General features: G+C 37.7%; 1 protein-coding gene across 7 annotated transcripts in view; it reads right to left on the reverse strand.

The window, feature by feature from the left end:
- Positions 1-27,244, reverse strand: part of PHC2 (polyhomeotic homolog 2) — a 102,066-nt gene that overhangs the window by 65,181 nt on the left and 9,641 nt on the right. For 3 of the 7 annotated variants that reach the window (XM_037738279.1, XM_037738278.1, XM_037738277.1), the window contains exon 1: positions 953-1,085. The exons of the other annotated variants lie outside the window; for them this stretch is intronic. The gene's annotated coding sequence lies outside the window, so the exon portion shown is untranslated. Of the gene's footprint in view, positions 1-952; positions 1,086-27,244 lie in introns of those variants that run through there. 7 annotated transcript variants of the gene reach the window in all.

Raw genomic sequence — 27,244 nt, forward strand, 5'->3', positions numbered from 1 at the left:
AGACAGGCTGAGCTGAGGAGCCGGAAGAAGGGAAAGACAAGCCAGGGAGAGTACACAGAGGAATCTCAGAGGAGGGATGGGCAACCAGACACACGAGGAGTCATTAATCTGGCAGACAATGAATGGCAAATGGCAATTAGCTTGGCTGGGGTTGTAGCAAGCCAACGAAGTATACTGTATTGCAACTGAGGCTCTAGTGTAAGGGCAGGGTCATTGCTAGGGAACTCAAAAGGAAGACAAGATAAGGGAGGTTAGAGGCGAGAAATCCACCTGGGGCTAGCACAGAGGGAAAGGAAAATGCTCAGGGTCTTCATGGATACTCATTACCCAGTGGAAGCGTCCAGGTGTGGCTGTGTACTTGCCAGGGCTCTGCACACTGTTATTCAGGACACAATCTTGAAAACAAACTAGGTGCTTCTGCTGTGTGCACACATGCATGCACACGCACACATGCATGCACACACACACATGCACATACACAAATGCTCTCTTTAGTCTGCTGCCTCTTCATCCACCAGTCTAGTCTATGAGGTCCTAATGCTAGGACCACATGCTAAACACTGGCAGAGTCATAACAGACACAGTTGTAAACTTGGGTTTATGGGCTTCCTTTCCTATCTTAAAGCATGGTTGGTTTTTCTGTCACGCCTCATTCACATGCGCATTCTCACATTCTGTTCCTTGCAGGCGGTCTACGGCCATACTAATGGATTCTTATCTGCCTATACACATTCTCCAGACACATTCACTCATTCACCTCACTCGAGTCATTCCCACATATCAAATACTACCTCTTGCTTCTAGAAAGCACTTCAAATTTCAAAGTTGCTATTAGAGCTTCTGTTCCTGCTGTCTGCAGGGCCCTCCTAGCTTTGCCATTGTTATAAAAAGGAAAATGTACCAATATTGGTTTGACTGAGTAAAGAGCCCAACCCAAAGCAGATTGTCCTACCGTGGGATGCAGGTTTGTGGCTGTGGTGTCCCCGCCTTCAAGATCATCCCATTTATCTGTCTTTGTTCCACTCCCTCTCTCTTCCTGCACAACACTGCAATCACACACATACTCCGTGTTGGGGGAAAAAAAAAAAAGGACAGCCTAATTTCCTGATGATTATGTTGTTACCTAGCAACAGCCAATCAGGGGCTGGGCTTTTTGCCTGCAGTATTTCATGCAAATAGTTTGGAGAAATTGCAGGGTAACCCGGGCTGCTTAGTCTGTCTTCTCAGGGGACACATTACAGAATAAAACCAACCCAAAAGGGGACTACTGAAGCCAGGCACATGCTTCAGATAGCAGGCCATCTGATCTCTTCCCTTGTCCCTTCTGTCCTGTACCCCTTTACAAAAGCATGAGGGTTCCACAGACAAACACTCAGGGAGGCCATAAACTTGAAAAGAAGCTCATTAGCAGCCATCATTTTCCCTGGATCTTTGTTAGTTATCACTGATAACTGGCGCCCAGAGCCAACTCCAATACTCTGAAAACTGTACCTTCCTAGGAAGGCAAAGAATGCATGCTGCATGCTCAGTAGTTGTCTGGGAGGATGTGAAGGAGAATCCTCAGCCCTCCTGTTCAGAAAGGAGCTGAAGCCTGGCACTTCTACCTGGATTTAGAAGCCTCATCTGTCCCCATGCTGGCCTCAAGTGCATTCTTCCTGGTGCTGACTGGAAAATCCTCATTTAAATGGTTGAACAGTGAAAGAAGCCACATCACTTATAAGATCTTTTCAAGAGTTTTTTTTTTTTTTTTTTTTTTTTCCAGTAAGTACTGAGGATTTTATGTAAAATCTTGTCAGGAGCCACACACACCAACTTTCTGTAATGCTCAGGGACCAGTACAGTCTGTGTGGACCAGAACCATATGAAGTAGACTCGGATGACAGTCTCCAAGCCTGTTTCCTCAGAGGGAACAGGCCAGGCTTCAGATGGTAGGTTGCTTTTGTTGTCATTGTTGATATTGACTGGATGCTCAGCAATCCAGAGCCAATGCTCAGTAATCCAGAATAAACTATGACCTCAGCTACTGCACAGCTCTTCACTGTTCTCTTAATACCAACTCTAACCAGCAGTCTTGCACAGATGTGTTGTGGGTTACATGGGGATAGTGAAGAGAAGGGTCAGTCCATGTCACCATCAGGAATGGAAAACCAATTCAAAATCCCTATCCTACTGATTTGGAGTTTTACATACTTGTAAGACAAGAGGTAATTATACTCCAATTGTTACAGGAAGTGGTGACAGCTCTCCAACCTCTGACATTCACAGCCTCACCATCCAGAGCCATATTATGGAACCAAAGAAAAGAACTGTCAATCTGCTTTTGTTCAGAAAGGCAGAGTTAAGGAATCTCACTTATTCTGGGGGTTGAAGAGGGCACTGGATAACTCTATTCCCAATCCTGTCCTATAGTAAATTTTAGAAAACTTTTGAGCCAGGTGCTTGTATCCTCATAGTCTTGGAATACATAATAGAAACCATATTTTATAGAAAAGGACACTGATGAGTAACTTGCTCAAACTTATACAGTTACAAAGTGGCAAAACTGGGATTAAAAAGCAGATAGTTTGACTCAGTGAACTCTGATGTCCAAATAATCCAAGAACACCAACACATCTTTATAGCAGCAAAAGAAAAAAAAAGTAAAGGAAAAAAGGGAATAGCAACAGAAAGCCAGTTTTCAGAGTAGAAAAAAAAAGTCAGCTTTTTGTACTTATTATAGGCACCTAAAGGTCTTTATTTATTTATTTTTTTTTTCTTTTTGAGACAGTCTCACTCTGTTGCCAGGTGCCAGTCTGGAGTGCAGTGGCGTGATCTTGGCTCACTGCAACCTCTGCCTCCTGGGTTCTGCTCAGCCTCCTGAGTATCTGGGACTACAGGCATATACCACCACACCCAGCTGATTTTTGTATTTTTTAGTAGAGACAGGGTTTCCCATGTTGGCCAGGATGGTCTCAATCTCTTGACCTCGTGATCCACCCACCTCAGCCTCCCAAAGTGTTGGAACTACAGGCATGAGCCACTGTGCCCAGCCCAAATGGTCTTTAAACTAGAGTTAAATGTTAAACCTTCAGTGACTGTCACCTCCAGCTGCAAATAAGAACCACAGTGGTATATGTCAGAAACACCACTTACTACCTGGGCCCCCCTCCTGATTAATTAATTAACTAAGAATTTTTTGGTGGGGGGAGAAGAGAAGCAGTGTTTTTATTTTATTATTATTTTTTTGAGACAAGGTCTCACTCTGTTACCCAAGCTAGAGCACAGTGGTACAATTATGGCTCACTGCAGCCTGAAATTCCTGGGCTCAAGTGATTCTCCTGCCTCAGCCTCCGAAGTAGTCACATACCATGACACCTGGCTAATTTTTAAATGTGTAGAGATGGCGTCTTGCCTTCCTGCCTAGGCTGGTCTGAAACTCCTGAGTTCAAGTGATCCTTCTACCTTGGCCTCCCAAAGTGTTGGGATTATAGGCATGAGCCACCATACCCAGCTGAAACGGCATTTTTAAACTGCTTCACAGGAATAGCACAACCACTTTGGAAATCAGTCTGGCAATTTTTTATAAAACTAAACATTCATCTACCCTATAACTCAGAAATTCCATCCCTAGGATTTTACTCAAGCAAAATGAAAACATATGTTCATAAAAAGTCTTGTACAAATATGTTCATAGCAGCTTTATTCATAATAGTCCCCAAACCTGTGGTATATCTATACAATGGAGTTGTTCATCAATAAAGAGGAACAAAATATCAATATGTGCAACAACATGGATGAATTTCAAAAATACTATGCTGAATAAAAGAAGCCTTATACAAGGGTACATACTACCTGGTTCTATTTATATGGAGTTCTCAGAATAAAGTTAATCTATGATAGAAAAAAATCAGGGCAGTGATTGCCTCTGTGGGGTACAGGAGTGGGGAACGGCTGGGAAGGGGAAAGAGGGAATTTCTGGGGTGATGTTGATAGGGATTTATACTACATCAATGTATGCCTCTGTCAAAATTTACAGAATAATGTTTTCAAATCTGTGCATTTTGTTGTATATATATTTTATGTTAAGAGAAAAAAAATATTGAACTCTAGTTAATGATATACTGAAGTGTTTAGGACTGAAGTATGCTGATGCCTGCAATTTATTGTGAAATGCATTAAGAAAAGATGAGCTGATGATGGATAGTGGGATGGACAGTTGGACAAATATGTGATAAGGCAAGTATGGTAAAATGTTAGCTGTAGAATCTAGATAAGATACATGGACATTCACTGTATAATTATTTCAACTTTTTGGTATGTTCAGAACTTTTCATAAGAAAATTTCAGGACAAATTACCCGGGTGATTCCAATGAGAAGACATTGGGGTAAAAGACAAATTTTGATTATCTTAGTTGAAAAGTGTGAGATGAATACTACAGCACCCCTAAATCTCCAGAGATAATTGCAATCACACCTCTCCCCCTCCTCCAAAATATCTGAAACACTGGAATAAATGTCTAGATGGAAAAAGACTTCCTAGCAGTAGACTAAATAATACAAAAACACTATGGCCTACTTCTCACTGGACTTATGTAGGAGACATCATTTAACATATGGCCTCATGGGACAAAATATTTGAAATTAGGACAGTTGTGGAAATTTTGGGTACCATGGTATCTGTAATGCTTTAGAATTAAAAAACCTTAAGCCAATCTCAGTAGGTGTGACAGTAAAGTATGAATTCACCACTCAGTCTACGGCTTAAGAGCCCCTGTTTAGCCCATGCTTCTCCTCCAGGGTTTGTACCCCTAGTCTTCTCAGAGCCTGTCATTTTCTCTAGCTCCATTTCCCCATGGTGGGCCACAAATCCACAGGACTAATGCAGGATCAGGTATTTGGAGAGGGAGAAGCTGGTGTGTGGTACCTCAAAGGATCTGAATGGACAGTTGATTTTAATGGGGTGGGGAAGGGTGAGGGGAGGAGCAAAAGGGGAAATAATGCAGTCAAGTGCAATCTGGGGCCCTTATTCCCTGAGCTGCCCCATTTATTCTGCATAATTGCTTCATTTCCACTGCCAGTGCATCTCAGAATGAATTTCATTACCATTGCCTTGGATATCATATTGATTACCAGTTTCATCGATCCCTATCTTGCTAATTAGCATATAAATTATCCATTTGGGGGAGGCATTAGGCAAAATTGAATTTTCTCCTTAATCTTCTTTCAGAAGGTAAATGAAAATGGATGTGGCCTGTTAAAGCCCGTGGCCTTCCTCTGACACAATCTAAGCGCTGCTCACAGCCAAGGAACCTTCTCGTATGGGGAGAGAGTGGCTTCCTGCCCCATAACTAATAGAGCTGTAGTCAGAATCCTTGAAGAGTTTTCACAAAAATTTGAGGTAGAGGATTTGCAAGCTGAGATGCATTTCTTTGGAGGTGACACTCTGAGCTGACGGACAGCAGTGTCCCCCTCCCACACAGACACGAGAGGAGGTCCCAGGGTACAGCACTCCCTGTGGTGTTTACTTCCAAGGCTGACATGGAGAATGCCACTCGCCCTTTGCTTTAGTGTTAACATGAGGAGTCTGGAATCAGATAGCCGTGGGAAGGCCTGCTTTGCCTCTCACCAGCTGTGTAATCTTGAGCACACGAACCTCCCTAAGCCTTAGTGTCCTCATCTGTGAAATGGTGCTAATCACAACACCTACTTCACTGGGTGGCTGGGAGGATTAAGAGTGGAAGCATATATTCAGAGAATTCAACACAGGGTCTGGCAGCAGCACCATCACCAGGCACCAGAGGGCCAAATAAAAATCTTAGGAAACTGAATGCCAGGGTTCTCCAGGGGGAGCTGCTCAGCTCTGAAGTAAACATTTCCAGGTACTTAGTCCTGGGAACAGGTCACAGGCCGATAGTCGAGGACCACATCTTGAGTCTTTGGAACATGTTGAAAATGCAGAATCTTGGGCCCCACTCCAGACCTGCTGAATCTGAATCTGCATTGTAACAAGATACCCTGGCTCACTCACATGTGCATTAAAGTTTAAGAGGAATTGTTTTGAGCCATCCTGTTAATTATAATCTTACCCTGTTAGAAAAGGAAGGGACTTCGCAGAAAGGTTAAGTAACTTGCTTACAGTCCATTGATGGCAGAGCCCAGATGAGGCCTGGGTCTCCTGACTCTGACACTGGTCCAGATTCAGCCATGGCCCTCCTGAGTCTGCTCCTCCAGCAGCATAGCTAGCAGCTCTGCCCACTTTGTTTGGGGTGATCTCAGTGGGTGGTTTTGACTCTGCCTCAGGATATATCCACCATGCATTTTGAAAGGAGGAAATATTCCTTTGGAATATTGTTGGGGGTTATGAAGCCTGATTACTAGGATGACCTCTGCAGAGAATACTGATGCGATAGAGGAAAACACCCTTGATGACCTCTGCAAAGGCCTGCCTGCCCTTTGAACTCAGAATGCTTCAGATAAGGACACCCAAGACAGTGATGCCTCCCGGGGAGCAGAGGGGAGGCACGCTTTTCACTGTATACTCGTTGTATCTTTTGGACTTTGTTCCTCATGTGTGAAAAAAATACTTAAAAATAAATTGTTAAATAATACTAACAAGAATGGCTCAGATAGATTGCAACTAAAAACAAGACCATCTGGCTCTGCCATTAGATCTAGCCTTGCTTATGATGGCACTGCTTTTTGCTTCTCTCTCTTGAAACCTGAAACTGAAAAGCATTGTGGAAAGGCTCTGAGGCTGGAGTGCAGATGTAGACTCTGGTCTTGCTTCAGCACTATCAGCTTCCTCAGCAGGCTGTGAAGTGCTTTGCAAAATTTTAAATGACATTAAGTAAGTGTAATTAGGATTTAAACCCCACCTCTACCCCAATAAATCACAGCCAGAGGAAGGAGAGAACTTCTGTCTAATGGGCTTTCCCTAGATTTGGAATAACCAGTCAAAATGGCACTAAGCTTGTTACAAATATTGTAATATACACAATATAATCCCATTGTTAAGTACATGTTACTTAATGTATAGCGTAGCTGGGAGGATATATACCAAATGTTAATAATGGCTGCTTTGGGTGACAGTGTTACTGTTGAGTTTTATTTTCTCATTTGCCCTTTTCTTTATTTTCCAAATGTCCACAAATTTTAAAGTATCTGGGCTTGAACACCACAGTATTCTCAGCACAAAATGTAAGGGAAAGGATGCTCACTTCCCATCTGAACATTCATTCAGAAGCTGGTAGTGCAGTTCTGCCCACACTGGCCCTCTGCATTGAAATACTGAACCAGGGGCTGCAGGCATTCTTGGTTTCCCAAAGCTATATTCCAGTAGATCCAGGGACTATTTGGTATTTTTCAGAGCTAGAAAGCACGCACAGATGAGAGGTATTGGTTTCTAGTATGGCTTCACAACAGAGAGCACAGTTGGCTAAAGTCAATTCCTGACCCAGACATTGACCATGAAGTATTCTTGGGGCAAGTCCACTTTACCTCGATAGCCTCGCTGATTGTTGCTTGGAAAGTAGGTGAAAAAGACATGGTTTCCGCCTTCAGTCAGTCTGGTTCCAGAGTTCAAGGACTTTTACAATATTGGAAGAACAATGAAAATATATACAAGGCAAAATGTGAAAAATTCTACTACAGATGTATAGAGCGAACAGTAGAACAAAGCAGTGTGTGGGGTTGGGGTATTCGGGCCTGAATAGGATCCACCTCTGTCCTGCACTATGAGTGTGACTAGGACAAAGTGCTGCACTACGTTGAGTTACTGTTTCCTTGTCTTTAAAGTAGAAATAACAACTCCTGAAGGGACCCTATAAGGAATAAAGAGGATGTGTGTAAGACTTCTAGAACCGTACTCCCACACAGCAGGTGCCCTACAAAAGGTGCTGGGAGTATTATTGCTTTGGACCTTGAGCTCACAAGGGCCATGTTATAGTCACAGTATCATTATCACTGTCTCCATTTACAAAAAGTTCTAAAGAGCTTCAGATTTATAGGTGAATGGATTCCAAAAAGCTCCAAGTTCTTGGCTCCGTGTTCTGCTGTCAGATGCCACATGAACAGGCCAATCCTTTCATTTAAGCATCTTGCCATTGGAGATATGCCTAGCATAGAAGGAGCCTGCACAGCCCCTGGACATATTTTCTTGTTTCCCAGACCTTCACATAACCTAACGTGTGGCTTATGTTTCAGTAGCATGACTCAATCCACTCTTTTGAAATTTCTATAGCAAGGCCCCTCCACCAGTCACTGAACTTAGTAAAGAAGCCTGGTGCTACTGGAGGGACAGGAACAGGCAGGAATAAAGTCACAGTCCCTGATCCAAAGAGACTTTAGGTAGGGATGCTCAAGAGATGGGGTGGGGGAGCTTTAAAATAGTTACAAAATAAAATCAAGTGAATAAATGTAATTCACAGTTATATCTAATTTCCATAGAAACTATGTTTCTGGAAATTGATACGTCAGAATGTTTATTTATAAGGCACTGGGGACTCTTAGAAATCAGTAAGAAAGAAAGATATAACTTAGTAGAAAATAAAGTATTTCATTATTATTTATTAAAAAATTATAAGTGATAAACCTACAAAAAGATGTTTAGCCTCATTCATATCTAAAGAGATCCAACTCAAAATAAGTATAAGACTGGTAAGCATTTAGAAATTTGATAATACCAAGGGCTGATGTAAGGTGAGTAATATACTTCTTACACTGTTGGTAAGAATGTAATTTGGAATATCTGAGGGCAATTTGGCAACATTTTTAGCTGCATGCTCTGACCCAACAATTCTGTTTATAGGAGTTTGCACTCAAGAATACACACCCTCCAAATTATTTTAAGATCTATGTACAAGGATATTCACCACTGAATTGTTTATCATAGCAAAATCCTGGAAACAAATCAAGTATTTATCAGTAGAGCAGTACTAGGAATAATAATACCAGCAAAGGCAAGAATGAAAATGGTAGCAGTTAACATTTATGAAGCACTTACTAAGTGGCAGCCAGGCTCTAATGCCTAACATAAATTATCTCATTTAATCTTTACACCAATTCCATGACATAGGCATTGCTACTTTCAAATTATAGATGAGGAAAATGAGACTCACAGAGGTTAAGAAAGTGGTCTAAAGTCACACAGAAGGTGTCAGAGCAGGATTCCGGGACAAGCAGTCTGGTTCCAGAACTCAAGCTCTTAACTACTGTAACACACACTCATTCACATCCACATCTATACATATGCACATGACAGAATACTCTGAAGCAGTTAAAATGGTATAGTAAACTTAAAAGTATAAATGGGTAAGAATTGTACATGTTGACAGGAAAGATCTCTGAGTATATTATTAACTGAAAAGATCCATGCTGGAATAATGTACTTCAGACAGCTGCCCTTTGTGTCAGTAAAAAAGGAGGTATGTCAATGCATCATCTCATTCTTCTCTACATTAAAAAATAATAAATAAAAGCATTAAAGGAATTGTCTTAAGGCTAACAGACTCCAGTGCAATTATAAATCTTTTCATAATATAAAAATTATATCCATCTTAATTGTGTGGTAGGGTGGCAGTGGTGAATGTGAACTTTAATAGTGAGGTTCTAAATGACATTATTTCCTTAGTAGAGTGAGGGAACAGGAGTTGAAAGAATGAGGGAGAAATACAAAAATAAATCTAGAACTAGGGTTCGCCTTCAAAAAACTGGTATTGAATCTTGAAGGTGACACCCAGTTCTAGATTTATTTTTTTATTTTTGTTTTTTTGGGAAGCCTCCTGAGCCAGAGTAGGCTCAGAGATTTCCCCCAGTTCTAGATTTAAAGTGCAACACAGAAATATTGTGGATGTTTATAAAAATAAGTGATTGGTTTGTTCATAAAAATAAGTGATTGATATCACATTTTTTTAGAAGCCCTTTGTTTCCTTTTATTTTAACCATAAATTACTGCATACTGCTAATTGCTTTAGATTTTAAAATGCCTTTGTAACAAGAGGAAAGAGGCAAAGCCGTTGACAGGTGGTGACAGTGTTGATTTTATCCAAGGATGATCATGTTTTTTTGAGGAAAACTTTCCCAATGGCCACATGTGGGATGGAACAAAGCTGCAGAAACACAGGAAGAACATGTGCAGAGGTTACAACAGGCCACATGAGCAGGAAGTCTCTAAAGGCTGGGCCATCTGCAGGATGTGGAATGTGTCAGGAAATGCAGCGTGGCTAATGCGTATCTGTCTGAATGGAATTTAAGTCATGTCATGGCTCTTCATGCTTCTGGTAGCTACTTGTACAATATATCTTTTCTCCAATCTTTTGCATCCTGATTGATACCACTAGGCCTTCATCATAATGTGGCTGAGTAAATGCAACAGCCTTCTAATAGGTTTTCCCTCTTTCTGGTGTCACTTTCCCTCTAATTCATCATTCCCAGCTCCACCAGCTTAATCTTTGTATAATACTGGTTTTATAGTCCACTCCCTTAATTAAAGACCTTAATGGTTAACCTTTAAGAAAGGATTCATGCCACTTAATGTGATAGTCACTGCTCTCTAGTTGGCTCCACTTATCCAGCATCCCTGTTCTTTCATTTAACAATGCATTGCACATCAACCATGTGTCAGGCACCGTTCTTGACACTAGGGATACAGCAGTGAACAAAACAGACCAAATCCCTTCCTTGTGGCATTTATATTCTAATTGGGGGAGACAGAAAATGATTATCAGGTGTGTTAAATGCTTTGAAGAACAGTAAAGAAGGGCCAAGGGGACAGGATGCTGGGATGGTAGGAGAAGTTGCTATTACATAGGGTAGTCATTGAATGACTCTCCAGTAAGGAAACTTTGGGCAGAAACCTGAAAGAAATGAGGGAGTGGGCCATGTAGCTATTTGGGAAAAGAGCACGCCAGGCAAAGAAAAGAACAGCTGTAAAGGCCCTGAGGTGGGAACATGTTTCATGTGTTCAAAGAATAGTAAAGATCCCAGTATGACTAAAGTCGGGTCGGGGAGGTTGTATGGGGTATGGTGCAGCTTGCATCATGCGGGCCAGTTGTTCTCAACTGAGGGCAGTTTTACCTCCTAAGGGACATTTGGCAATATTTGGAGACCTTTTTGGTTGTCACAACTAGGGGTGGCGTGCCATAGAAACCAGTAGGTGGAGGCCTAGAATGCTCCTAAACATCCTGCAATGAACAGGACAGCCCCCTCCACAACAAAGTTAACAGGCCCCAAATGTCAATAGTGTCAAGGTTAAGAAACCCTGATGTAGGGCCTTGTGGGCACCGTAGGGACTTCAGCTTTCCTCCACGTGAGATGGAAAGCTGTTAGAGGGTTAGGAGTAAATGGGATGACATTATCTAACTTCCTTTTTAAAAGTCTCACTCTGGGTGCTACATGGAGAAGAGACTGAGGGGAGGGCTGGGACAGAGGCTTGTTGGGAGGTTTTTGCAACAATCTGGATACTTCAGGTAGGCAAGAGGTATGTTAGTTTGAGCTAGGGTGCTGGGATAAAGGTAGTAAGAAGTTGTCTGATTTTAAATGTATTTTGAAGATTGAGCTGATAGGATTTGCTGATTTCATCAAAATGGACACTTAGCTTTCTTACTCTGCTATCCATATGCCATGCTCATTTCTGACTTTGTTCTTGCTATTCCCTTCTCCCGCCCTGGCACGGCTCTTCTCATTTGGCCAAAGTCTATTCAGTCTGGATTTCAAGATTTTAATTAAGAGTCTTCCTTAACCATAGGAGCCCTCTATTCCGCAAGGACACCTATAGCTTTTCTAGTCTATACCTCCCAATTTAACCCTCAATATTCTCCTCAAATATTTCACTTTATGGTGAAAACTGACAGGGTACCTGCTATCACCACTAATGTTGTAATAGAAATCCTAGCTATCATAGTAGGGCAAGACAAAGAATTCAAGTGGATAAAGTAAAAATATAAGGAAAGAAGAAAAAAATTCACATTATTTGCAAATTACATTATATATATATAAAATCTGATTGAATTTACAGTTAAATGATTAGAACTAATAGGTTTTACAAATTTCTGGCTACAAAGTCAATATGTAAAAACCAAATGTATTTGTATATATTAACAATAAAGAGTTAAAGTGAAATTTTGAAAACTACGCTGTGGCCAGGTGTGGTGGCTCACACCTGCAATCTCAGGTACTTGGGAGGCTGAAGTGGGAGGATCACTTGAAGCCAGGAGATTGAGACCAGCCTGGGCAGCATAACAGGACCCTGTCTCTAATGAATCTTTTTTTTTTTTTAAGAACAGTAGCTAGGTGTGGTGGCTGACACCTGTAGTCTCAACTATTTGAGTGGCTGAGGCAGGAGGACTGATTGAGCACAGGAATTAGAGGCTGCAGTGAGCTGTGTTCACATGATTGCACTCCAGCCTGCAAGACAGAGTGAGACTCTGTCTCTTGGGAGGAGGGGCAACAACTAACCAAAATAACTAAAAAAAACCTACGCAATGAAAAGGATGAAGTATCCAGGAATAGAACTAACAAAAGATGCACAAGACACAGGAAAAATCATACAAATTTAGAGAAAGACATTTTAAAAGACCTAAATAAATGGAGAGATATACTATGTTTATGGTTTGGGAAACTCTGTATTATAGATATGTTATTTCTTCCCAAATCAATCTATAGATTAAGTGAAATTCCAAAAATTTTTTAAAAGAGGCTTTACAAGTTAATTCTAACATATATATGGAAATGCAAAAGACCAAGAATAGGCAGATCACTGCTGAAAAGGACAATGTGAGAATTGCCCTATCTGATTTCGAGCTCTGCTAGTGAAGAAAGTTTGGCATTAGCACTGTCTTTTGGATAGACCCTGTTCTTGACCTCTAATTGTTAGCACCTCTTACCAACTCTGTATTTAGTGATATCATATTGGAAGCTTGAAACTGGTCATTGTGGGAGTATTTATACTATGGAAATGAGCAAATAATACAAATCAGGGCTTTTTGTGTATGGGAACGGAGTGAGAAGAGCTAGTTGCTAAACATTTACCAGCATACCACTTAATGGAACCAAACAGAGGTTACCAAAATAGACCCACACATTTATGGACACTTGTTATATGACAGATGAGTTTATCAGGTCAGTAGGAAAGGAATGGACATCTCATTAAATAGTATGGGAAAACCAGGCATCCGTATGGAAAAGTGAAATTGATCTCCCATCTTACAGCAAACCTTCAAGTTAAAGTTGACTAAACATTTAAGAGGAATAGACAAAAATAGAAGAGTTTTAGAAGAAAATGTAGGAGAAAATAATATTGACTTTAGAGAAGGAAAGAATATTTTAAATAAGAAAAAATTGATAAATCTGACTACATTAAAATAAAAAATTTATGTTCGTCAAATGGCATAATAAGACTTACACTGAGAAAAAATATTTTTATCACACATAACAAAAAATTGCATCAAAAACATTTTTTAAATACCTATGAATCAAAAGTAAAAGATACAACAGAAAGATGGGCATCACCCTTGAATTGAGATTTCTCTTTTGTGAAATACTACATGGCCAATAAACATTTCAAAACTTCACTTTATTAATAATCAAGAAAATGCAAATTAAAACTACAATAGGATAAAATTTCATACTCATGAAATTGGCAACAATTCTAGAGACTGACAATATCAAACACTGGGAGGATGTGTAACAATGGTAATGTTCATATGGAATGGGTAGGAGTAAACATTGATTCAGTCACTTTAGAAAAGTTTGGTATTTCACAATAGAGTTGAATATACCCATACAGTATGGACTAGCAATTCTATTTGTATTTATACATCTATTTTAGAAAAACTCTTGCACATATTCATAAGGTGACATGATAATAATGTTCACGGTGGAATTGCTTTTTAAAGCAAAAAACAAAAAACTGGCAACGACCCAAATACCAATCAAAAGCAGAATATAAAAATACATTATGGCATATTAATTCAATGGAATACTACACAACAATGAAAATGACATGCAATCTCAGGTATTAACACAGATACATCTCAAAAAGATAATGTTGAACAAAAGAAGCAAGACTCAGAATGAATACTGTATAATCCCATTTATACAGAGTTCAAAACCAGTTAAAACTAAGAAAGTATATTGTAAAAATAACAATATATTGTTTAGGGAGTCACTCATATATGGTAAAATTATAAAAGAAAAGCAAGGGAAAACTTATTACAACAGTAAGAGTGGAACATCTGGGCAGATGAAGAAGGTAGATGCAAACAGAGAGGGGCATATGGGTGTCTTCTAAAGCTCTGTTTCCTAACTTGGGTTATGGGTAAATGATGTTCACTTTATTCTTCAAATACTACATATACATTACACAGTCTTCTGCATAATTATACATTTCATGGTAAAGCAAATGAAAAAGCATATCAAATACCTACCCTATGGAAAGGTACTGTGGATGTTAAAACGACTCAGATTCCATCTCCACTCTGCTAAAATTACTTTCACTGAGGTCAAAGACTTCAATGTGACTAAAGGTAATAAACATTTTCAATTCTCATTTTCTCTGGTGTCTCAGCATCATTCAAGACTGCTGACCATTCTTCTCCCTGAAACAGTATATTCCCTTGGCTTTCATGAAACCATATTCTCCTGATCATTCCTTCTCAGTTTCCTTCAAGGGCTTGTCTCCTACCACCTAACCATTAAATATTGGAGCTCCTTAAGGTACAACCATGAAACCCCATTTTTTCATATGCTGTTCTTTCTCTCTAGACACTCACATCTATGCCTATGGCTTTGATTACCCTCCATACATCAAAGACTTAGATCTCCAGCTCAGACCTCTCCTCTGAGTGATATATTCCATTATCTTGTCAACACCTCTACTTGGATATTTCAAAATATCTAAATTTTAGCCTGTTAAAAATAAAACTCATGATTTCCCCGCAAAACATGTCTTCTAGTATTCCTTCTCAGTGAATGGCATTACCAGTCATCTTTAACAATTTTACTTGATGAAGACAAATAGGCTTTTGTTTTTCCTTCTACAGAATAAAGTAACTCACTTTCTTTTCTTCCCAGGAAAAGGTTGAAAATGAGGACAGTAATTTTGGTGGTAGCTGTAAGTTGAAATAAAATCTTTCAAAAAAAATCCCCCACATTATCTGATAATTTAGGTTTCCTACATAGAGGGATCTTAATAAAGTTAGTTCCTTTCCCTCTAATTAAGAGTTTTTCCAAAACACAACAGCAATACTATCTAATTATTTTCCTCTCTTTCTTTAAACCCCTTTACGTTTTTTCTTGTCTCTTCTTTCCACTTCATTTTTGCATGCAATCGGGTCTTAAATTGTTTCTGAATATTCTTCATTTCCTGTTTCTACCTTTTTCCTTATTTCCCTCAAGGCCCACCTCTCTGTGACTGAATCAGAAGATGGTACTTCAATCAACAAATACTTATTGAGCACTCTGGAATACAGTGATGAGCAAGATAAGCTTCCTACTCTGATGTGTTTTATATCTGGAGTGGGGAGCAAACAATTACAAAGTAAATAGCATGAGCTAATTACGGAATTAAAACTGAATGATATGGAGAAAAACTGGGTGGCTATCTTAGATTGAGTGGTCAGGAAAGGCCTTTCTGAGATTATATTTAAATTTGAGACAAGGAGAAAGTCATTGCATTATTTTGCATTAGTTGGTAATGAAGACCCTACAAGAGAAACAAATGAAGCTTGTTTGATGGCTGCACAGTAGACAAGAGAGAAAACTGTATAACATGAGATGAATGTATGAATTAGATGACACAGGGCTTCGTATACCCAGAGTAGTAAGTTGGAGTTCATTTATTTAAAAATGTATTCTTTATAATCTCTAGGATCTGCAGTGATGTCTTCCTTTTCATTCCTGATTTTGGTTACCTGTGTTTTTCTCTTTTCTCCTCAATCAGTCTTTATAAGGATTTGTAGTTTTTTTTTTTTTTTTTTTTTGGAGACAGAGTCTTACCCTGGGTCACCCAGGTGGGAGTGCAGTGGTGTTGGCTCACTGCAACCTCCGCCTCCTGGGTTCAAGCAATTCTTGTGCCTCAGCCTCCCAAGTAGCTAGGATTACAAGCATACAACACTACGGCTAAGTTTTGTAGTTTTAGTAGAGATGGGGTTTCATCATGTTGGCCAGGCTGGTCTCAAACTCCTGGCCTCAAGTGATCTGCCCACCTCAGCCTCCCAAAGTGCTGGGATTACAGGTATGAGCCACTACGCCCAGCAGTAGTCCTATAGTCTTTAAAACGAATCACCTTTTGGCTTTGCATATCCACTCTACAAGTGTTTTCTAGTTCATTAATTCCTGTTCTTATCTTTATTATTTCTTTCCTTCTACTTTCTTCAGATTTAATTTGCTGTTTTTTTCCCCTAACTTATTGAGATAGATGAATTTAAAGCCATAAATTTTCCTGTAAGCTCAGTTTTATTTACTGAAGAGTTTATATATAGTATTTTTCATTATCACTTAGGAATATTTTCTAATTTCTACTGTGATGGATTATATTTAAGTGTACTGCTTAATTTCCAAATATTTGGTATGGGATATTTCCAGTCATCTTTTTCTTATTGAATGCTAACAATTACACTGTGTTCAGACAACATAATTATGCGTGGTTTTAATCCTATGAAATTATTGACACTAGCTCTGTGATCCAGTATAGAGTCAACTTTTATAAATGTTCCTTCCATGTATGCTTGAAAATAATATATATTCTGCAGTTAAGCACAGTGTTATATAGATGTCTCTTAGTGAAATTTGATAATTGTGTTATTTAAATTATATATATTCTTACTGGAGTTTTTTTGCCTGCTTTTTATATCAAATGCTGAGAGAAGAATGTAAATATAAAACACCTTGATAATGAATTTGTCTTTTTCCTTAGAGTTGTGAAATTTTTGCTTTATGTATTGTGAGGCCATTTTATTTGATGAATATAAATGTACTATTCTTAGATCTTCCTGGCAAGTGAACATTTATTATTTTGAAGTAATCTCTTTTATTTCTAGAAGGATTTTCTGACTCATTATAATTTTGTCTATAATTAACGTAGCAATTGGGCTTACTTTTCGTATACATTTTCTTTACTATCTTTTCATTTTTAACCTTTCTGTTTACTTATATGTCAGAGTTTCTCAACCATGGAATTATTGATATTGGGAGCAGAGAATTCCTTGTTTGTGTGCGTGGGGTGCAGTTCTGCACATTGTAGATTACAGTGGTACCTACCCAGGTTATGAAGACCAAAAATAAGGCCAGACACTGTTAAATATCTTCTTGAGGGAAAAATCACCCACAGTTGAAAACTTACTGACGTGTTTTAGGTGTGTCTTCTGTAAACAACGGAGAGTTATAGTATTATTTTATCCGGTATGACAATCTTTGTCTTTTCATGGGGACATTTAGTCCATTTACAATTGTTGTAATAGAGGCAAACTCTCTGTTATTGTTTGCCTCAGAATGCCTTTAATTTTCCTTCTAGGGTACTCATCTGAGGTAAATTTTCTTTCTGCCTGGGTTCACTTATCAGAAGAATAAATTTATCAGGCTTCTTGAATCTGTGGATTGGTGTTTTATATATCAGTTAAGGAAAATTCTCCACTACCATCTCTTCCAATATGCCTCTGTCCCAAAACACTTTTTTCTTATCTTTTGGGACTTTCACAAAGGTATGTTGATAGGTATTCTTACTCTGACCTCCATGTCTCTTACCCTATCTTGTACATGATCTATCATTTTTCCTTCTCTGCTATACTCTGGATGATTTCTTCAGACTCATCTTTCAGTTCTGACCTCAGCTGTGTATGATCTACTGATTAATACATTCACTGAGTTCATAAATTTGATTGTTATATTTTTCAGTTTTGTAAGTTCTATTTAGTTTTTTTAAAAATCTGTTACAATACTTTTTATAGATTCCCTTCTTGCAGATATTTTCAAGCTCATTAAAAGATCTTTTTATACATAGTCAGCATAGTTATTTTATAGTCTGTTTAATGATTGCAATATCTGAAGTTTTTGTGGGACTCTGCATTATTTCTGCTGTTTACTACTCAGGGTATCTCCCACCTACTTGTAGTAGACCACTAGTTGAATACTGAGAACAAGGAGAACTACTTTACATCAAGCTTGATAATTTAATCAGAGTGTAAGAATATATAAGTAGGTAAATATGAATATAGAGTTTGATACTGTTCAATCATGAGTAGCTTAGAAGTCAAATTTTCTCACACTCTCACTGTTGATAGACATGTAAATTGGGGTATATTTTAAAAATATACATCCAGAGCCATAGTATTTTACATAGGTTTTAACCCAGTAATTCCATGTTTATGAATTTATCTTACAAATAATCTCAGGGGTTCACAAGGATTTAGCTACCTGGATGGTCATTACAAGAGGGGAAATTAAAGATTTAAAATCCCATTGGTAAGGGTTAGTAATCATACCTTCATATAATGAAATATTATAATATTTAATGATACAAAAAGGTTCACAGTAAGGTGATAAAAGCAGTTTATGAAAGAGTGTGTAAAGCAAGATTTTTTTTTTAAATAAATACATACACTCATAAACTTAAAAAACTAGAAGGATATAAAACAAAATGTTAACAGCATTAGTTCGGGGTGTTAGCATAACACATTTTTTTTTTAATGAACTGTGCTTATTCCTCTCTTCCAAATCTTCTATAATGAAAATACATAGTTTTGTAATAAAAATAACATTCATTATTTAAAAATAAACCAGAGTTCCTTTATATCTAATAGGCTACCTCAGACCAGCCCTTTCCAGACCCAATCTATCTATCACAGGTTAGCAGAGAAGTCTGCATTCTTCCAACTCTACAGTCTGTCCCACTTGGTCCATACACAGGTTTTTGGCCACCTAGAAGAGTAATATTCATCCATCATTGGGTAGGTCGCTCATAATATATATTTGGTGAACTGAACTGACTGCAAAGAGACAGAAATTTATCCACACAATGCTAATCACTTAAAATGTGATTGTTTTCTACCATTTTAAACTATCCTTATAGGTATTATATTATCTCTCACACCCAAACTAAATAAAAATATTTTGAAAGAATACCCAAAGGGAAAACCATTACTATAATGACCTCATGTATTTTCTCTGGAAGGTCTGTTTGTTGAATATTTAGTAGTTTTGTATAGTACTGGTCAATAAGGCTTAATTGCTTCTGCTGCTGAATTGCTTGTCACATGGAAAGAATCAAACCTGCCCCCACTCCTTTATAGAAAAAATGAATGCCTGGAATGAGCTGGAATTTCCAGGAAAAACATACCAGCTCAATTTGTATTAATCCCTGTGGGATTACTGCACTGATGTCATTTTTAATAGGCCTTACTCTTCCCCTCTGGTTGGGCATGATCCATCATCTCTTTCCTCAGCTGGCTTTGCTGCTTTTCCTTGGAGAGCAGATTGTCTTTGTGAATGACTCTCTCAGGGAGCATGTGCAGGAGAAGCCAGAGCCTCACTCCATGGGAACGTAACAGACAGAGCTAAAGAATGGGCTAAGAACAGCCGCTGAATGGAACAGGTCATGCTTCTTCTTGAAGCTGAAAAGGCCAATCCTGTAAAAGAGTTGATGAGAGCACCTCATCGAGTTTGACCCCACAGCCTGTGTGGATGCAGAAAGGGCTGGGAAATGTAGCTTTGCACATGAGAATGGTAGTGATATTCCAGGGCGGCTATCCAGACACACTTACTCACTCATCTGCTTGATTCAATTTTATTTGTACAAAGGGTTTGTTGAGGCAATGGGCAGACTAAGCCTTTAGGGATCAAGGGCTATGCAAATAAAACCTTAATGGAAGATTAAATCAGCTGATGTCCTCCTCACTGCTATTTCCATTTGTAGGACTGGAACTGGCATTGGGGGAATGAATCATTTTTACTACATTTAAGCCGTGATTTTAAAATACCTTCTTTACAAAAATAGTAGCCATTATAATAAAACAGGATCAGAAATACGCAGTACAAACAACAAAAACCTTCCTTTATATAAAGAGAACAAACATCATATTATGGTCACAGATGAGTAATAAGCATGACAAATCAAGGCACCAACTATGGGGGGTCCTCATTTTGTTTATCACCCAGTGAAGAACCAAGCCTTTCTTCACCTGGAGACTTCTGTTTATTATGATTACTACTCCAAAATAATTTCTAAATGTGGAGTGAATTACATTTCCATAATTATATGTATTATCCAGCTAGCTTCATTATCCAGTATATTCATTTCCTTTAAAAAGGAAATTCTCAAAAGAATTAAAATTATTTTGCTGTGAATTATGGGAGAAATAAAAAATCTGAAAGCTAGTATAAATATGATATTCTCCTTGTACTGGTTTATAGCTCACTATAATATACTTAAATCACTAATTAGGAAGTCTCAATACAATCATTTGTTCCCTCCCAGAAGATAAATTGCTGTTGATTATTATATTTATAACACATAGTATTTAAATTGAGAGACAACTAGAGAATAAACCTACAGATTCTAAACTACCTTAAGATACTGCTAACTCCCCCAAAATGCACAGAAAAACATACCGGAACATCTGTTTCTTTTTTGTTATATTAAGGAAAAGTTTAACATTAAAAAATCTGGCAATGTAAATCAGCATGTTAATATAATAAAGAAGGTGATATATGATCATCTTTATAGACAGGAGAAAATCATCTGACAAAATTCAATACTCAATCATCATAACAATTCACAACAAACCAGGAATAGAAGAAAACTCCCTCAATTTCATAAAGGATATCTAACAAAAACCTACAGCTAACATCATATTTATTAAGGGAAAGACTGAGCGCTTTCCCCTCGAGATTGAGAATGGCCATTCGATCGTCTATTCAATATCATACTGGAGGTGCTAGGCAGTGCAGTAAGGCAGGTAGAAAAAGGTTTAAAGGTTAGAAAGGAAGAAGTAAAACTGTATTTGTAAACAACAAAATCGTGTTTGCAAAAAATCCTAAGGAATCCACAAAAAATCTATTAGAACTAAAGTGAATTGATCAAGGTCACAAGATATAATAAGACAGAGAGGTTAAGTAACTTGACCAGGGTTACAATTATAATTAGTAACTGGAAGAGCCAGAATTCTAGGCAGACTGGTCCTGGGGCCTTTCTTTTAACTATTACTTACATGGTAACTTAAAAATCAAAGTGTTACTGTACACACACACACACACACACACACACGCAAACACTAAACATCACTTTTCTTCTTCTATTCAATTACCTCTAGTTTTACCCTAAATGTTGCTGAAGAGGAATAAACAAACAATACATGAATCTTGAATCCTCATTCTGTATATAAAAAGCATGACCGCTGATTGCCTAACAAAATCAAAGTTACGGATTTAATCCTTGTACAGGCCAGTACATTTCACCCTGACAAAAACCCCTCAGTAATACAGTGCCAGATATATGTATCCTATCTAGCCCCTACCCTAATAGGTGGCAAATACTCAAGTTTAGTGCAACTTATCTCTAATACTAGAAAACAAAACTTGAAAGAGTATTGATAATGCATCAGGAGCATAAATCTTGTAACTGAAGGATAGCATGGTCACTGAAAAATTCAGAAACAGAATTAAAAGCTTGACATAGATTTCAAAAGTAAGGCACTAATGCCCAATTAGTCACAAGCCAAAGTAAAGGCTAGTAGCAGATAGCGTTTTTGCCTTTATAGGAAACTCAGGGTTATCATCAGGGATCTTACATATGGACTTCTTCTTCTTCTTCTTCTTTTTTTTTTTTTTTTTTTGAGATAGACTCTCACCCTTGTCACCCAGGCTGGAGTGCAGTGGCACGATCTTGGCTCACCACAACCTGCAACCTCTGCCTCCCGGGTTCAAGCGATTCTCCTGCTTCAGCCTCCCAAGTAGCTGAGGTTATAGGCATGTGCCACTACAGCCAGCCAATTTTCGTATTTTTGGTAGAGGCAGGGTTTCACCATGTTGACCAGGCTGGTCTTGAACTCCTGACTTCAGATGATCCACCTGTCCCAGCCTCCCAACGTGCTGGGATTACAGGTGTGAGCCACTGCACCCAGCCTGGACTTTTATTTTTATTGAATTTGGGCTCTGGGGTACATGTGCAATGTCCTGCATCCTGCAGGATTGTTGTATAGGTAAATAGATGCCATGGTGGTTTGCTGTCTCCATCCCCTCAACCCTACCCCGTTGCCTACATCAGGACTTTGAAGTAGTTATAACCAAGGTTGTCTCTACCATGACAACATAAATAATTGGATAACTACCATTGCTAAATTGACAAGCGTTTATTGGGCCTATTATCTAACACTGAATTCCTGAAATATAGGCAGTCCACCGACACTGGACACTGACATAAAGGCAGAGAGAAATGACAACGGGAGCCTGAGGTGGCTTCCTCATGATGAATGAAATAAAGGACACTACAAGCAAAGAGCTGGTGTAGGACATTATTCAGGCCCAGCTAGTAAACAGCCACAGAAAAATCATTCCATGGCAACAATCTCAAAAGGGAAGGCTCTTTATAAAGTTGTTTAAAAGACAGTTGCAAACACAGTCAGACTTTGCGAATAGTGACTACAACCTCAAAGTAAAAGGCCTGTCTTTGAGCAGCAGGTGGTATGGTATTGAGGATGTATCAGCCTTTTCAGTAAAATTGGCCTACATAGATAATAACAAAGTGTATTTACTGCTTTATTGTGTTGATCCACTGTATGTAAACCATGAACTTCAAATTATTTTCCTAGAGAAATAAGCTGTAATTATCCATCAAACTCTGTCTTCCAATGCCTCCTGTGGCCCAGAGTATATGGCTGCAAAATGGTATGACCCAAGGTTGTGTTTGTGGTCTACTGACAACTGAATTATGATGCTACTGAGGGTAATACAGCATGGCATTGTGAGAAATAGCATGGTGTAATGGGAAAACTTGAACTCATCATTTAATATCTCTAGATCTCAGCTTTTTCATTAAATCCCTTATATGTATACCTAAAAACTTGAGTTGGAAGGGCTGTTATGAAGATTAAAATGCCTGGCATATATAAGATACTAAATAAATAAGTGACCATGCATCATGTTTACACATGTATTTCTCTCTCTGACACACGCACACACACACACACACCTGCGAAAGATTAACAGTTGAGGTTGATTTATTGCCCCACATAACCTGCCCCAAGGACAGATTATTGTAATTAGCCTCACTTATTTCAGTGTGGCCAGCAAGGATAGGGAGAAAAATCCTAATTCTGGGGTCAGGCAGTCGTAGTTAGTGGAGGCTTCTTCAGTTTAAAAAGTTAACATTTGTCAGACCTTCTCACTACTTAAAGAAAGGAATCTACTAATAGTCAACATGTAAGGTCCCTGAAAAATACATTTGAGACTTCTGTTTAGAAGTTAAAGAAACAGGGACCAGATTTGCTCTCCTGCTTTAAGCAACTAAAAAAAGTAGACAAAATATATAAAGAAATGGTTTTCAGACACTGGCTGACAGGCAATGATCTCTTAGAAAAGGAGCACAAACAAACTGAGCCCTACAAGTGGACCAGTTTACTGCCTAAAGGCAGTTCCTGGATGTAGTATAGGGAGGGGGATTGGATTCACTGAGTCGAGGCGACTGAGATTAGACATCCAGGAGGGCAAAGTGACTAGAATTTGTGGGACAGAGAATTGGAGATAGATAGAGAGAACACCCCAGAGTTCTACTGATAGGCCTCCCTAGAGTCTTTGACTAAAAACTGGTCTACACACTCATGAGAGGAAACTACTCAAGACTACTGGAAAGGAGCAGGCAGAACCATTCCCAGAATTCTTACAGGGCTATAAATAGTTTGTGTTCACATCTATCAGAGTAGAAAGACCTTCTAATAGACAAGGAATTAGAAAGACTCCTCAGAGGGATATTGCCAAAGTAGTGAGGGCTAAATTGGTTCTAGACCAATGGCTGTTCTGGACCCACCATAGTAAAGCTTAGAAGCAACCTTTGAAAGGATCAAAGTAATTCTAGGAACTTAACTGCATCCAAAATAAAAGCCAAAACTAATTAAAGAAATATAATGAAATGTAGTCATCAAGAATATAAAATTAACAATGGCTAGTCTCCAGTAAAAAATTACGAGGCATGCAAAGAAATGGGAAGATTAGACTCTAAGCCAGAAGAAAAAAATAAATAAGTAAACACATACCCATAAATGACATGGATGAAGGAACTAGACAAGGATATTAAAACACTTTTAGTAAATATGTTCCACATGTTCAAGAAGCAGAGGAAAACATGAACATGAGGACACAAGAAAGGGAAAATGTAAAAAAGACATAAATTAAACTTTTAGAGACTAATACAACATCTGAAACCAAAAATAGACTAGATGAGATGAACAGATTGTAAACTTCAGAAGTAAAGATCAATTAACTTGAAGACACAGAATTAGAAATTATCCAAAATGAAGCAAAGAGACACAGGAGACTGAAGAGACACTGAATCAGTGACCCGTGGGACAATATCAAGCGATCTAATATTCAAGAAATTGGAACTCCAGAAGGAAAAGAGACCTGGGGAGGAAGGGAACATTAAAAAATTTTGAAAAAAACCATAGCTAAAAGTTTTCAAAATTTGATGAAAACCATAAATCCACAAAGCCAAGAAGCCCAAATCCAAGCATAATATACAGAAAGTGACTCCAAGAAAATCATAACAAAACTGCTAAAGTGACAAAAAGAAAACCTTAAAAATAACCAGAGGAAAAAAAGAAATTAGAGGAACAAAGATAGGAATTACAGCAGGTTTCTTATTATAAATTATGCAAGCCAGCAGGCAATGGATAGATATCTTTAAAGTCCCAGAAGAAACTATTAACCTAGAATTCTTTACCGAGTAAAAATCTCTCTCAAAATAAAGGTAAAAATAGAGCTTTTCAGACAGATAAATACAGAAATAATTAATTCCAGTATAACTGCACTACCAAAAATATTAAAGAAAGTTTACTATAAAGAAATTGGTAACAGAAACACAAAGGAATAGAAAGGACATCTGAAACAGTAAATATGTGAGTAAATATAAGGGTCATATTTCCTCATTTGAAAGTATCTTTAGAAGATAACTGACTACTTAAAGCAATAATAAAATATATTAAATAAAATACGTGACAATAACTTAAAGGACCAGAAGGGAAAAATGGAAATATATAGTTTTAATGTTTTTCCACTATATGTAAAGTGATATATATACTATTTGGAGACAGATAGGAGTAAGTTAAAGACATACGTTATAAACAGGAGGACAAGTGCTAAGAAAAGATAAAACAAAGACATATAAGTAATAATGCAATAATGAGGACAACATGGGGTCAAAATTAAGAAACTCAAATAATCCAAAATGAGGGGGAAAAAATAAGAACAAAGAACAGATACGACAAATAGAAAACAAACAGCAACAGAAACAAAAAATAAAAAATAAACAGCAATAGAAACAAACAGCAAATAGAAAACAAAACAGTCAATTCAAGGCCAGCTATCCCAATAATTATAATAAATGTAAATTGTTTAAACATCCCAATTAAAACACAGAAATTTTCATATTGGATTAAAAAACAAAGATAAAAAAAATTTCATATTGGATTTATTTAAAATAAAGGCATATATAGGCTAAAAGAAAAATAGTGGACAAGATACACTAAGCAAACAATACTTATAAGAAAGCTGCAGTGATTATAGCAATATCAGACAAAATAGACTGTAGAAGAAGGAATATTACCAGAAGAAAAGAAGGTAATCTTACAATGATACAAGTGCATTTCATCAAGAGGACATACAATCTTAAATGTGTATGTACCTAGTAACAGAGTTTCAAAATACATAAAGTAAGAACTGATAGCACTAAAAGGAGGAAAACACAAATTTACCATTAGAGTTGGAGATTTTAATATTCCTCTCTTAGTAATTGATGACACAAGTAGATGTAAAAATTAATACAGATATAAAAGACTTGAACAATACTACCAACTTAATTTAGATATATAGAACACTCCACTGAATGACAAGAGAATATATATTCTGGGCCATAAAATAAATCTCAATAAATTTAAGAGAACTGAAATCATATAAAGCATATTCTCTAAGCATTAACAGAATTATACCTGAAAGCAATAACAGAAAGTAGTTAGGAAAATCTCTAATATTTGAAAACCAAACAGTGTACTACAAAATAATTCACAGGTCAAAGAAGAAACCCTAAGGAAAATTAGAAAATATTTTAAACCTAGTGAAAACAAAAACATTACATATCAAAATCTGTGGGATATAGCTAAAGCAGTACTTAAAGGAAATTTTATAGCGTTAAAACACTAGTGTTAGAAAAGAAGAAAGAGCTCAAATCTTAACCTCAGTTTCTATTTGTTAGAAAAAGAAGAGCAAATAAAATGCAAAGCAAGCAAAAGGAAGGAAATAATAAAGAGTAGAAATCAATGAAATGGAACACTGAAAAACTATAGAGAAAAATCGATGAAATAAAAAGCTGGCTCTTTGAAGATCAATAAAATTGATAAACCCCTAGCCAGATTGATCAGAAAAAGAGAGCAAGAGCAAGAGAGACAGTGAGAGAGAGAGAGAGAGCACACACAAATCACCTGTGACAGGGATGAAAGAAATCTTACAGACATTAAAAGGATAATGAGGCGATACTATTAACTACTTTATGCCAATAACTTAGATAGTTTAGGTGAAATGGACAAATTCTTTGAAAGACATAAACTATCAGAGCTCAGTCAAGAAGAAATAGATAACCGGAATAGCCCTATAACTCTTAAAGTATCTGAATTCTTGGTTTAAAACCTATTCACAAAGATAACTCCAGGCACAGATGGCTTTACTGGTGAATTCCATTAAATATTCAAAAATGAAATAATGCCAATACTATATAAACTCTTCTAGAAAACAGAAAACGAAACTCCTACCTACTTATTTCATGAGGCCAGAATTACCCTGATACCAAAACTACACAAAGATATATAGAAGAGAAAAATATTAAAGATAAAGGCTAACTAATGGAAAAGGACAAAAAGAGTGAACACAGCAGAAAACATGGAGAAGCGGCTAGAAGATCGAAAAGGCTTTAGACACTGTCACATTGCCCTTTGTGGAATGCTTGCCAAGTGTAAAGCCCTGTATAGTGCAGTGTTTAATATAGCATGGCCTTTTGAAATCAAACTGTCT

This window comes from Cebus imitator, unplaced genomic scaffold (genome assembly GCF_001604975.1).
Source record: "Cebus imitator isolate Cc_AM_T3 unplaced genomic scaffold, Cebus_imitator-1.0 Scaffold51, whole genome shotgun sequence".
NCBI lineage: Eukaryota > Metazoa > Chordata > Mammalia > Primates > Cebidae > Cebus > Cebus imitator.